The sequence below is a fragment of the Camellia sinensis genome, chromosome 6 (genome assembly GCF_055761805.1).
Source record: "Camellia sinensis isolate YWXY chromosome 6, ASM5576180v1, whole genome shotgun sequence".
In the NCBI taxonomy this organism is placed as follows: domain Eukaryota; kingdom Viridiplantae; phylum Streptophyta; class Magnoliopsida; order Ericales; family Theaceae; genus Camellia; species Camellia sinensis.
Window position 1 is genome coordinate 3,477,501 of NC_138966.1, and position 12,500 is coordinate 3,490,000.

Here is a 12,500-nt window from a genome sequence, read left to right on the forward strand (position 1 = left end):
ACGGCCTCGGCCCGCATGCCTTGCCACGGCGTTGCCCAGCATGCCATGCCACCGCGTTGCCCGGCATGCCATGCCTTAGCCTTGGCCAGCATGGCATGCCACGGCCTCGGCCATCATGCCATGCCACGGCCTCGGCCCGCATGCCTTGCCACGGCGTTGCCCAACATGCCATGCCAAGGCCTCGGCCCGCATGCCATGCCATGCCATGCCTTGGCCTTGGCCAGCATGACATGCCACGGCCTCGGCCCGCATGCCTTGCTACGGCGTCGCCCAACAAGCCATGCCACGGCCTCGGCCCGCATGACATGCCACGGCCTCGGACCGCATGCCTTGCTACGGCGTCGCCCAACATGCCATGCCACGGCCTCGGCCCGCATGACATGCCACGGCCTCGGCCATCATGCCATGCCACGGCCTCGGCCCGCATGCCTTGCCACGGCGTTGCCCAACATGCCATGCCACGGCCTCGGCCCGCATGCCATGCCATGCCACGGCCACGGCCCGCATGCCATGCCACGGCCACGGCCTCGGCCCGCATGCCTTGCTACGGCGTCGCCCAACATGCCATGCCACGGCCTCGGCCCGCATGCCGTGCCACGGCCTCGGCCCGCATGCCATGCCATGCCACGGCCCGCATGTCTTGCCACGGCGTTGCCAAACATGCCATGCCACGGCCTCGGCCCGCATGCCTTGCGACGGCGTCGCCCAACATGCCATGCCACGGCCACGGCCCGCATGCCATGCCACGGCCTCGGCCCGCATGCCATGCCACGGCCTCGGCCCGCATGCCTTGCTGCGGCGTTGCCCAACATGCCATGCCACGGCCTCGGCCCGCATGCCTTGCCACCGCGTTGCCCAGCATGCCATGCCACCGCGTTGCCCGGCGTGCCATGCCTTAGCCTTGGCCAACATGTCGAGCCACGGCCTCGGCCCGCATGCCATGCCATGCCACAGCCCGCATGTCTTGCCACGGCGTTGCCAAACATGCCATGCCACGGCCTCGGCCCGCATGACGTGCCACGGCCTCGGCCCGCATGCCATACCACGGCCTCGGCCCGCATGACATGCCACGGCCTCGGCCCGCATGCCTTGCCACGACGCCGCCCAACTTGCCATGCCACGGCCTCGGCCCGCATGCCATGCCACGGGCTCGGCCCGCATGACTTGCCACGGCCTCGACCCGCATGCCTTGCTACGGCGTCGCCCAACATGCCATGCCACGGCCTCGGCCCGCATGCCATGCCACGGCCTCGGCCCGCATGACATGCCACGGCCTCGGACCGCATGCCTTGCTACGGCGTCGCCCAACATGCCATGCCACGGCCTCGGCCCGCATGCCACGGCACGGCCTCGGCCCGCATGCCTTGCTACGGCGTCGCCCAACATGCCATGCCACGGCCTCGGCCCGCATGCCATGCCACGGCCTCGGCCCGCATGACATGCCACGGCCTCGGACCGCATGCCTTGCTACGGCGTCGCCCAACATGCCATGCCACGGCCTCGGCCCGCATGCCACGGCACGGCCTCGGCCCGCATGCCTTGCTACGGCGTCGCCCAACATGCCATGCCACGGCCTCGGCCCGCATGCCATGCCACGGCCTCGGCCCGCATGACATGCCACGGCCTCGGACCGCATGCCTTGCTACGGCGTCGTCCAACATGCCATGCCACGGCCTCGGCCCGCATGCCATGCCACGGCCTCGGCCCGCATGCCATGCCACGGCCTCGGCCCGCATGCCTTGCTGCGGCGTTGCCCAACATGCCATGCCACGGCCTCGGCCCGCATGCCTTGCCACCGCGTTGCCCAGCATGCCATGCCACCGCGTTGCCCGGCGTGCCATGCCTTAGCCTTGGCCAACATGTCGAGCCACGGCCTCGGCCCGCATGCCATGCCATGCCACGGCCCGCATGTCTTGCCACGGCGTGGCCAAACATGCCATGCCACGGCCTCGGCCCGCATGACGTGCCACGGCCTCGGCCCGCATGACATGCCACGGCCTCGGCCCGCATGCCTTGCTACGGCGTCGCCCAACATGCCTTGCCACGGCCTCGGCCCGCATGCCATGCCACGGCCTCGGCCCGCATGACATGCCACGGCCTCGGCCCGCATGCCTTGCTACGGCGTCGCCCAACATGCCATGCCACGGCCTCGGCCCGCATGCCATGCCACGGCCTCGGCCCGCATGACATGCCACGGCCTCGGACCGCATGCCTTGCTACGGCGTCGCCCAACATGCCATGCCACGGCCTCGGCCCGCATGCCACGGCACGGCCTCGGCCCGCATGCCTTGCTACGGCGTCGCCCAACATGCCATGCCACGGCCTCGGCCCGCATGCCATGCCACGGCCTCGGCCCGCATGACATGCCACGGCCTCGGACCGCATGCCTTGCTACGGCGTCGCCCAACATGCCATGCCACGGCCTCGGCCCGCACGCCACGGCACGGCCTCGGCCCGCATGCCTTGCTACGGCGTCGCCCAACATGCCATGCCACGGCCTCGGCCCGCATGCCATGCCACGGCCTCGGCCTGCATGACATGCCACGGCCTCGGACCGCATGCCTTGCTACGGCGTCGCCCAACATGCCATGCCACGGCCTCGGCCCGCATGCCATGCCACGGCCTCGGCCCGCATGACATGCCACGGCCTCGGACCGCATGCCTTGCTACGGCGTCGCCCAACATGCCATGCCACGGCCTCGGCCCGCATGCCATGCCACGGCCTCGGCCCGCATGACATGCCACGGCCTCGGCCCGCATGCCTTGCTACGGCGTCGCCCAACATGCCTTGCCACGGCCTCGGCCCGCATGCCATGCCACGGCCTCGGCCCGCATGCCTTGCCACGACGTCGCCCAACTTGCCATGCCACGGCCTCGGCCCGCATGCCATGCCACGGCCTCGGCGCGCATGACATGCCACGGCCTCGGCCCGCATGCCATGCTACGGCGTCGCCCAACATGCCATGCCACGGCCTCGGCCCGCATGCCATGCCACGGCCTCGGCCCGCATGCCATGCCACGGCCTCGGCCCGCGTGACAGGCCACGGCCTCGGACCGCATGCCTTGCTACGGCGTCGCCCAACATGCCATGCCACGGCCTCGGCCCGCATGCCATGCCACGGCCTCGGCCCGCATGCCACGGCACGGCCTCGGCCCGCATGCCTTGCTACGGCGTCGCCCAACATGCCATGCCACGGCCTCGGCCCGCATGCCATGCCACGGCCTCGGCCCGCATGACATGCCACGGCCTCGGACCGCATGCCTTGCTACGGCGTCGCCCAACATGCCATGCCACAGCCTCGGCCCGCATGCCGTGCCACGGCCTCGGCCTCGGCCCGCATGCCTTGCTACGACGTTGGCCAACATGCCATGCCACGGCCCCGGCCCGCATGCCATGCCACCGCGTTGCCCGGCGTGCCATGCCTTAGCCTTGGCCAACATGTCGTGCCACGGCCTCGGCCCGCATGCCATGCCATGCCACGGCCCTCATGTCTTGCCACGGCGTTGCCAAACATGCCATGCCACGGCCTCGGCCCGCATGCCTTGCTACGGCGTCGCCCAACATGCCATGACATGCCACGGCCTCGGCCCGCATGCCTTGCTACGGCGTCGCCCAACATGCCATGCCACGGCCTCGGCCCGCATGCCATGCCACGGCCTCGGCCCGCATGCCTTGCGACGGCGTCGCCCAACATGCCATGCCACGGCCTCTGCCCGCATGCCATGCCACGGCCTCGGCCCGCGTGACATGCCACGGCCTCGGCCCGCATGCCTTGCCACGACGTCGCCCAACTTGCCATGCCACGGCCTCGGCCCGCATGCCATGCCACGGCCTCGGCTCGCATGACATGCCACGGCCTCGGCCCGCATGCCTTGCTACGGCGTCGCCCAACATGCCATGCCACGGCCTCGGCCCGCATGCCATGCCATGGCCTCGGCCCGCATGACATGCCACGGCCTCGGACCGCATGCCTTGCTACGGCGTCGCCCAACATGCCATGCCACGGCCCCGGCCCGCATGCCTTGCCACCGCGTTGCCCGGCGTGCCATGCCACCGCGTTGCCCGGCGTGCCATGCCTTAGCCTTGGCCAACATGTCGTGCCACGGCCTCGGCCCGCATGCCATGCCATGCCACGGCCCGCATGTCTTGCCACGGCGTTGCCAAACATGCCATGCCACGGCCTCGGCCCGCATGCCTTGCCACGGCCTCGGCCAACATGCCATGCCACGGCCTCGGCCCGCATGCCATGCCACGGCCTCGGCCCGCATGACATGCCACGGCCTCGGCCCGCATGCCTTGCTACGGCGTCGCCCAACATGCCATGCCACGGCCTCGGCCCGCATGCCATGCCACGGCCTCGGCCCGCATGCCCTTCTACGGCGTTGCCCAACATGCCATGCCACGGCCTCGGCCCGCATGCCTTGCCACCGCGTTGCCCAGCATGCCATGCCACCGCGTTGCCCGGCGTGCCATGCCTTAGCCTTGGCCAACATGTCGTGCCACGGCCTCGGCCCGCATGCCATGCCACGGCCTCGGCCCGCATGTCTTGCCACGGCGTTGCCCAACATGCCATGCCACGGCCTCGGCCCCCATGCCTTGCCACCGCGCTGCCCAGCATGCCAATGCACCGCGTTGCCCGGCGTGCCATGCCTTAGCCTTGGCCAACATGCCACGCCACGGCCTCGGCCCGCATGGCTTGCCAGGGCGTTGCCCAACATGCCATGCCACGGCCTCGGCCCGCATGTCTTGCCACGGCGTTGCCCAACATGCCATGCCATGCCACGCCACGGCCTCGGCCCGCATGCCATGCCACGGCCTCGGCCCGCATGCCATGCCATGCCACGGCCTCGGCCCGCATGCCACGCCACGGCCTCGGCCAGCATGCCATGCCAAGGCCTCGGCCCGCATGCCTTGCCACGGCGTTGCCCAGCATGCCATGCCACCGCGTTGCCCAGCGGGCCGTGCCGCGGCCTCGGCCCGCATGCCTTGCGACTGCCTTGGCCAGCGTGCCATGCCACAGCGTGCCATGCCTTAGCCTTGGCCTACATGCCATGCCACTGCCTTGGCCAGCATGTCGTGCCACCGCCACGGCCAGCATGCCATGCCGGTCCGTTGCCCAGCATGCCACGGCCGTGGCGGCATGGCAAGCCACGGCCTCGGCCAGCATGCCATGCCACGGCCTCGGCCAGCATGCCATGGCACTGTCTTGGTCAGCATGCCATGCCATGGCACCGCCTTGTCCAGCACGCCGTGCCGCAGCGTTGGCCAGCATGCCTTGGCCGGCATGCCATGCCAATGCCTTGGGCCAACATGGCGTGCCACGGGCTGGGCCATGCCGGTCCGTTGCCCGGCATGCCACGGCCGTGGCGGCATGGCAAGCCACGGCCTCGGCCAGCATGCCATGCCCCGGCCTCGCCCAGCATGCCATGGCACGGTCTTGGTCAGCATGCCATGCCATGGCACCGCCTTGTGCAGCGTTGGCCAGCATGCCTTGGCCGGCATGCCATGCCAATGCCTTGGGCCAACATGGCGTGCCACGGGCTGGGCGAGCACGGCATGCCACGGGCTGGGCGAGCATGCCACGCCACGGCCTTGGCTAGCAGCAAGGCATGCCACGGCCTCGGCGAGCATGCCATGCCATGCCAAGGCCAAGGCCAAAGCCAAGGCCAAGGCAGTGGGCAAGGCCAAGTCCCTGTGCAAGGCATGGCCAAGGCCAAGGCAAAGGCCAAGGCCGCGGGCAAAGGCCAAGGCCAAGGCCAAGGCCATGGCGTGCCACCGCCTCGATCGATCTTTTTGAACATGATTCTTTTATAATCTTACCCAAACCGTGCAACACAATTAAAAATGCACTACAATCAATTTTAAATGTCATTCCCTATTTTTTTGCAATTTTTCTGGAGCTTTTCGAATTTTTAAAGCCCTTATTTGGCATAAAAAAATCAAAATAAAATAAAAAAAATGAAAAAAATAATTTAATAATTTCTATAATTACTAGTGAATCATCCTTTAATTATGGGAATTTTTCCATAATTTTTTGACTATTTTTATTAATTTTTATTATTTTTTAAGTATTAATATCGAAATAAATTAAAATAAAATATTTTCTGTAAAAAAATATTTTTTTTAATTTTTTTTATGGTGTATTAAATTATTTCCTACAACTTTCATGTTGAAAGTTTTGGCAAAAAACCATTACTTTTTAAAAAAACCCCATTAAGACTCCTCGAACATGCTTGATGTTTCCTCCTGCCAGATTGAAAAGGGCTTAACAGGCTATTATAAGGGGGGGGCACCTCCCTTGCCCAGGGCAAGGCAGTGGCAGGTACGCCCCATGTTGGGCGCGGCCTGGGCTGCGGCCTTGGGTTACATGCACTGCGGCTCGACCGCGGCCTGGGCTGCGGCCTGGGGCGGCTCGGCCGCGGCCTTGGGCGGCCTGGACCGCGGCCTTGGGCGGCCTTGCGCGGCCTGGGCGCGGCCTTGGGCGGCCTGGGCGCGGCCTTGCGCGGCCTGGGCGCGGCCTTGGGCGGCCTGGGCGCGGCCTTGCGCGGCCTGGGCGCGGCCTTGGGCAGCATGGCGTGGCATGCGCGCGGGCGTGGGCGGCCTGGCATGCGCGCGGCATGGGCAGCACGGCATGGCATGCGCACGGCCTGGGCGGCCTGGCATGCAGCCGGCCTGGCACGCCCGCGGCGTGGGCAGCACGGCATGGCATGCGCACGGCCTGGGCGGCCTGGCATGCAGCCGGCCTGGCATGCCCGCGGCGTGGGCAGCACGGCATGGCATGCGCACGGCCTGGGCGGCCTGGCATGCAGCCGGCCTGGGCAGCACGGCATGGCATGCGCACGGCCTGGGCGGCCTGGCATGCCCGCGGCGTGGGCAGCGTGGCCTGTGCGAATACCGCGCGCGTGGTCTTTTGACCACGGTGCGCGTGTTGCGCGCATGGTCGCGCACGCCTTTGCACGCCTTTGCACGCCTTCGCACGCAACGCACGTCTAGTGATAAGAACCGCAGCCAAGGCAGCCCAGCCCCAAGGCCAAGGCCAGCAGCATGGCATGCCACGGCGAAGGCAGCCCAGCCAAAGCCAGCAGCATGCCATGCCAAGGCCAGCAGCATGCCATGCCACGGCCAAGGCAGGCCAGCCAAAGCCAGCAGCATGCCATGCCAAGGCCAAGGCCAGCAGCATGCCATGCCACGGCCAAGGCAGCCCAGCCAAAGCCAGCAGCATGCCAAGCCAAGGCCAAGGCCAGCAGCATGCCATGCCACGGCCAAGGCAGCCCAGCCAAAGCCAGCAGCATGCCATGCCAAGGCCTAGGCCAGCAGCATGCCATGCCACGGCCAAGGCAGGCAAGCCAAAGCCAGCAGCATGCCATGCCAAGGCCAAGGCCAGCAGCATGCCATGCCACGGCCAAGGCAGCCCAGCCAAAGCCAGCAGCATGCCATGCCAAGGCCTAGGCCAGCAGCATGCCATGCCACGGCCAAGGCAGGCCAGCCAAAGCCAGCAGCATGCCATGCCAAGGCCAAGGCCAGCAGCATGCCATGCCACGGCCAAGGCAGCCCACCCAAAGCCAGCAGCATGCCATGCCAAGGCCTAGGCCAGCAGCATGCCATGCCACGGCCAAGGCAGGCGAGCCAAAGCCAGCAGCATGCCATGCCAAGGCCATGGCCAGCAGCATGCCATGCCACGGCCAAGGCAGCCCAGCCAAAGCCAGCAGCATGCCATGCCAAGGCCTAGGCCAGCAGCATGCCATGCCACGGCCAAGGCAGGCCAGCCAAAGCCAGCAGCATGCCATGCCAAGGCCATGGCCAGCAGCATGCCATGCCACGGCCAAGGCAGCCCAGCCAAAGCCAGCAGCATGCCATGCCAAGGCCAAGGCCAGCAGCATGCCATGCCACGGCCAAGGCAGCCCAGCCAAAGCCACCAGCATGCCATGCCAAGGCCTAGGCCAGCAGCATGCCATGCCACGGCCAAGGCAGGCCAGCCAAAGCCAGCAGCATGCCATGCCAAGGCCAAGGCCAGCAGCATGCCATGCCACGGCCAAGGCAGCCCAGCCAAAGCCAGCAGCATGCCATGCCAAGGCCTAGGCCAGCAGCATGCCATGCCACGGCCAAGGCAGGCGAGCCAAAGCCAGCAGCATGCCATGCCAAGGCCATGGCCAGCAGCATGCCATGCCACGGCCAAGGCAGCCCAGCCAAAGCCAGCAGCATGCCATGCCAAGGCCAAGGCCAGCAGCATGCCATGCCACGGCCAAGGCAGCCCAGCCAAAGCCAGCAGCATGCCATGCCAAGGCCTAGGCCAGCAGCATGCCATGCCACGGCCAAGGCAGGCCAGCCAAAGCCAGCAGCATGCCATGCCAAGGCCAAGGCCAGCAGCATGCCATGCCACGGCCAAGGCAGCCCAACCAAAGCCAGCAGCATGCCATGCCAAGGCCTAGGCCAGCAGCATGCCATGCCACGGCCAAGGCAGGCCAGCCAAAGCCAGCAGCATGCCATGCCAAGGCCTAGGCCACCAGCATGCCATGCCACGGCCAAGGCAGCCCAGCCAAAGCCAGCAGCATGCCATGCCAAGGCCAAGGCCAGCAGCATGCCATGCCACGGCCAAGGCAGCCCAGCCAAAGGCAGCAGCATGCCATGCCAAGGCCTAGGCCAGCAGCATGCCATGCCACGGCCAAGGCAGGCAAGCCAAAGCCAGCAGCATGCCATGCCAAGGCCATGGCCAGCAGCATGCCATGCCACGGCCAAGGCAGCCCAGCCAAAGCCAGCAGCATGCCATGCCAAGGCCAAGGCCAGCAGCATGCCATGCCACGGCCAAGGCAGCCCAGCCAAAGCCAGCAGCATGCCATGCCAAGGCCTAGGCCAGCAGCATGCCATGCCACGGCCAAGGCAGGCCAGCCAAAGCCAGCAGCATGCCATGCCAAGGCCAAGGCCAGCAGCATGCCATGCCACGGCCAAGGCAGCCCGACCAAAGCCAGCAGCATGCCATGCCAAGGCCTAGGCCAGCAGCATGCCATGCCACGGCCAAGGCAGGCCAGCCAAAGCCAGCAGCATGCCATGCCAAGGCCAAGGCCACCAGCATGCCATGCCACGGCCAAGGCAGCCCAGCCAAAGCCAGCAGCATGCCATGCCATGGCCAAGGCCAGCAGCATGCCATGCCACGGCCAAGGCAGCCCAGCCAAAGCCAGCAGCATGCCATGCCAAGGCCTAGGCCAGCAGCATGCCATGCCACGGCCAAGGCAGGCCAGCCAAAGCCAGCAGCATGCCATGCCAAGGCCTAGGCCAGCAGCATGCCATGCCACGGCCAAGGCAGCCCAGCCAAAGCCAGCAGCATGCCATATCACGGCCAAGGGCAGCAGCATGCCATGCCACGGCCAAGGCAGCCCAGCCAAAGCCAGCAGCATGCCATATCAAGGCCAAGGGCAGCAGCATGCCATGCCACGGCCAAGGCAGCCCAGCCAAAGCCAGCAGCATGCCATGCCATGGCCTAGGCCAGCAGCATGCCATGCCACGGCCAAGGCAGGCCAGCCAAAGCCAGCAGCATGCCATGCCAAGGCCTAGGCCAGCAGCATGCCATGCCACGGCCAAGGCAGGCCAGCCAAAGCCAGCAGCATGCCATGCCATGGCCTAGGCCAGCAGCATGCCATGCCACGGCCAAGGCAGGCCAGCCAAAGCCAGCAGCATGCCATGCCAAGGCCAAGGCCAGCAGCATGCCATGCCACGGCCAAGGCAGGCCTGCCAAAGCCAGCAGCATGCCATGCCAAGGCCTAGGCCAGCAGCATGCCATGCCACGGCCAAGGCAGGCCAGCCAAAGCGAGCAGCATGCCATGCCAAGGCCAAGGCCAGCAGCATGCCATGCCACGGCCAAGGCAGCCCAACCAAAGCCAGCAGCATGCCATGCCAAGGCTTAGGCCAGCAGCATGCCATGCCACGGCCAAGGCAGGCCAGCCAAAGCCAGCAGCATGCCATGCCAAGGCCTAGGCCACCAGCATGCCATGCCACGGCCAAGGCAGCCCAGCCAAAGCCAGCAGCATGCCATGCCAAGGCCAAGGCCAGCAGCATGCCATGCCACGGCCAAGGCAGCCCAGCCAAAGCCAGCAGCATGCCATGCGAAGGCCTAGGCCAGCAGCATGCCATGCCACGGCCAACGCAGGCCAGCCAAAGCCAGCAGCAGGCCATGCCAAGGCCTAGGCCAGCAGCATGCCATGCCACGGCCAAGGCAGCCCAGCCAAAGCCAGCAGCATGCCATATCAAGGCCAAGGGCAGCAGCATGCCATGCCACGGCCAAGGCAGCCCAGCCAAAGCCAGCAGCATGCCATGCCATGGCCTAGGCCAGCAGCATGCCATGCCACGGCCAAGGCAGGCCAGCCAAAGCCAGCAGCATGCCATGCCAAGGCCAAGGCAGCCCAGCCAAAGCCAGCAGCATGCCATGCCAAGGCCTAGGCCAGCAGCATGCCATGCCACGGCCAAGGCAGCCCAGCCAAAGCCAGCAGCATGCCATATCAAGGCCAAGGCCAGCAGCATGCCATGCCACGGCCAAGGCAGCCCAGCCAAAGCCAGCAGCATGCCATGCCATGCCTAGGCCAGCAGCATGCCATGCCACGGCCAAGGCAGGCCAGCCAAAGCCAGCAGCATGCCATGCCAAGGCCTAGGCCAGCAGCATGCCATGCCACGGCCAAGGCAGGCCAACCAAAGCCAGCAGCATGCCATGCCAAGGCCAAGGCCAGCAGCATGCCATGCCACGGCCAAGGCAGGCCAGCCAAAGCCAGCAGCATGCCATGCCAAGGCCAAGGCCAGCAGCATGCCATGCCACGGCCAAGGCTGCCAGCCAAAGCCAGCAGCATGCCATGCCAAGGCCTAGGCCAGCAGCATGCCATGCGACGGCCAAGGCAGCCCAGCCAAAGCCAGCAGCATGCCATGCCAAGGCCTAGGCCAGCAGCATGCCATGCCACGGCCAAGGCAGCCCAGCCAAAGCCAGCAGCATGCCATGCCACGGCCAAGGCAGCCCAGCCAAAGCCAGCAGCATGCCATGCCAAGGCCAAGGCCAAGGCCAGCAGCATGCCATGCCACGGCCAAGGCCAAGGCCAAGGCAGCCCATCCGAAGCCAGCAACATTCCATGGCAAGGCCAACGCAGCCCAGCCAAAGCCGGCGGCATGCCATGCCAAGGCCAAGGCCAGCCGCATGTCTTCCCACGGCCTTGTCCCGCAGCGTGGCGTGCCTTGGCCTTGGGCTAGAACATCGCATGCCACGCCCTTGGCAAGCAATCCTGTCCCTCGTGTAATTGCCATTTGGTTTGGCTTTGACTTACGTATATGTTGCCCTGCGAAATGCTTGTCCCTCGGGTAATAGCCGGTTTGGTTGCCTTTGACTTGCGAACACGTTGCTAGTGCTTTCCCCAGTGGAAGCTTGTTGGGAAAAGTATGTCCCTCGGAAGTTGCCTGTTGCGTTTGTTATTTGCATTCGAGCTATCCGATGCTTGCTGGGTTTCTCTAAGAGTTTTTGCACGTTCGTCGGGCTTTTTAATTATTTATTTACTCATAAAAATTATAATAAAATAAATTAAAAATAAAAAAATAATTAAAAAAATTACTATAATTACTAGTGCCTCATCTTATAATTGTTGGAATTTTTCTAGAATTTTTTGAGTATTTTTAGTAATTTTTATTATTTTTTAAGTATTAAAATTGAAATAAATTAAAATAAAATATTCCGGTGGCCAAATATTTTTTTATAATTTTTTTTATGGTGTATTAAATTATTTCATACAACTTTCATGTTGAAAGTTTTGGCAAAAAACCATTACTTTTTAAAAAAACCCCATTATGACTCCTCGAACATGCTTGATGTTTCCTCCTGCCAGATTGAAAAGGGCTTAACAGGCTATTATAAGGGGGGGGCACCTCCCTTAAGGCTGGCCAGCATGGCCAGGCCACAGGCCACGCCTATGCCTAGGCGGGCGCTTGGCACATGCCATCGCTTGGCTTGTGGCATTGGCTTGTGGCATCGAAACTACATAGCCAAGCACGGGATGCGTCGAGTGGCGGCCCGCGGCGGTGGCGGTGGCACGTTGGCCTAGGGCAGCATGCCATGCCACAGCCTTGGCCAGCAACATGGCATGCCAAAGCCTTGGCCAGCAGCATGCCATGCCCTGGCCTTGGCAAGCATGTCATGCCACGGCCTTGGCCAGCAGCATGCCATGCCACGACCTTGGCCAGCAGCATGCCATGCCCCGGCCTTGGCCAGCATGTCATGCCACGGCCTTGGCCAGCAGCATGCCATGCCACAGCCTTGGCCAGCAGCATGCCATGCCACAGCCTTGGCCAGCAACATGGCATGCCAAAGCCTTGGCCAGCAGCACGCCATGCCCCGGCCTTGGCAACCTTGCCAAGCCACGGCCATGGCCAGCAGCGTGCTATGCCCCGGCCTTGGCCAGCAGCGTGCCATGCCACGACCTTGGCCAGCAGCTTGCCATGCCCCGGCCTTGGCCAGCATGTCATGCCACGGCCTTGG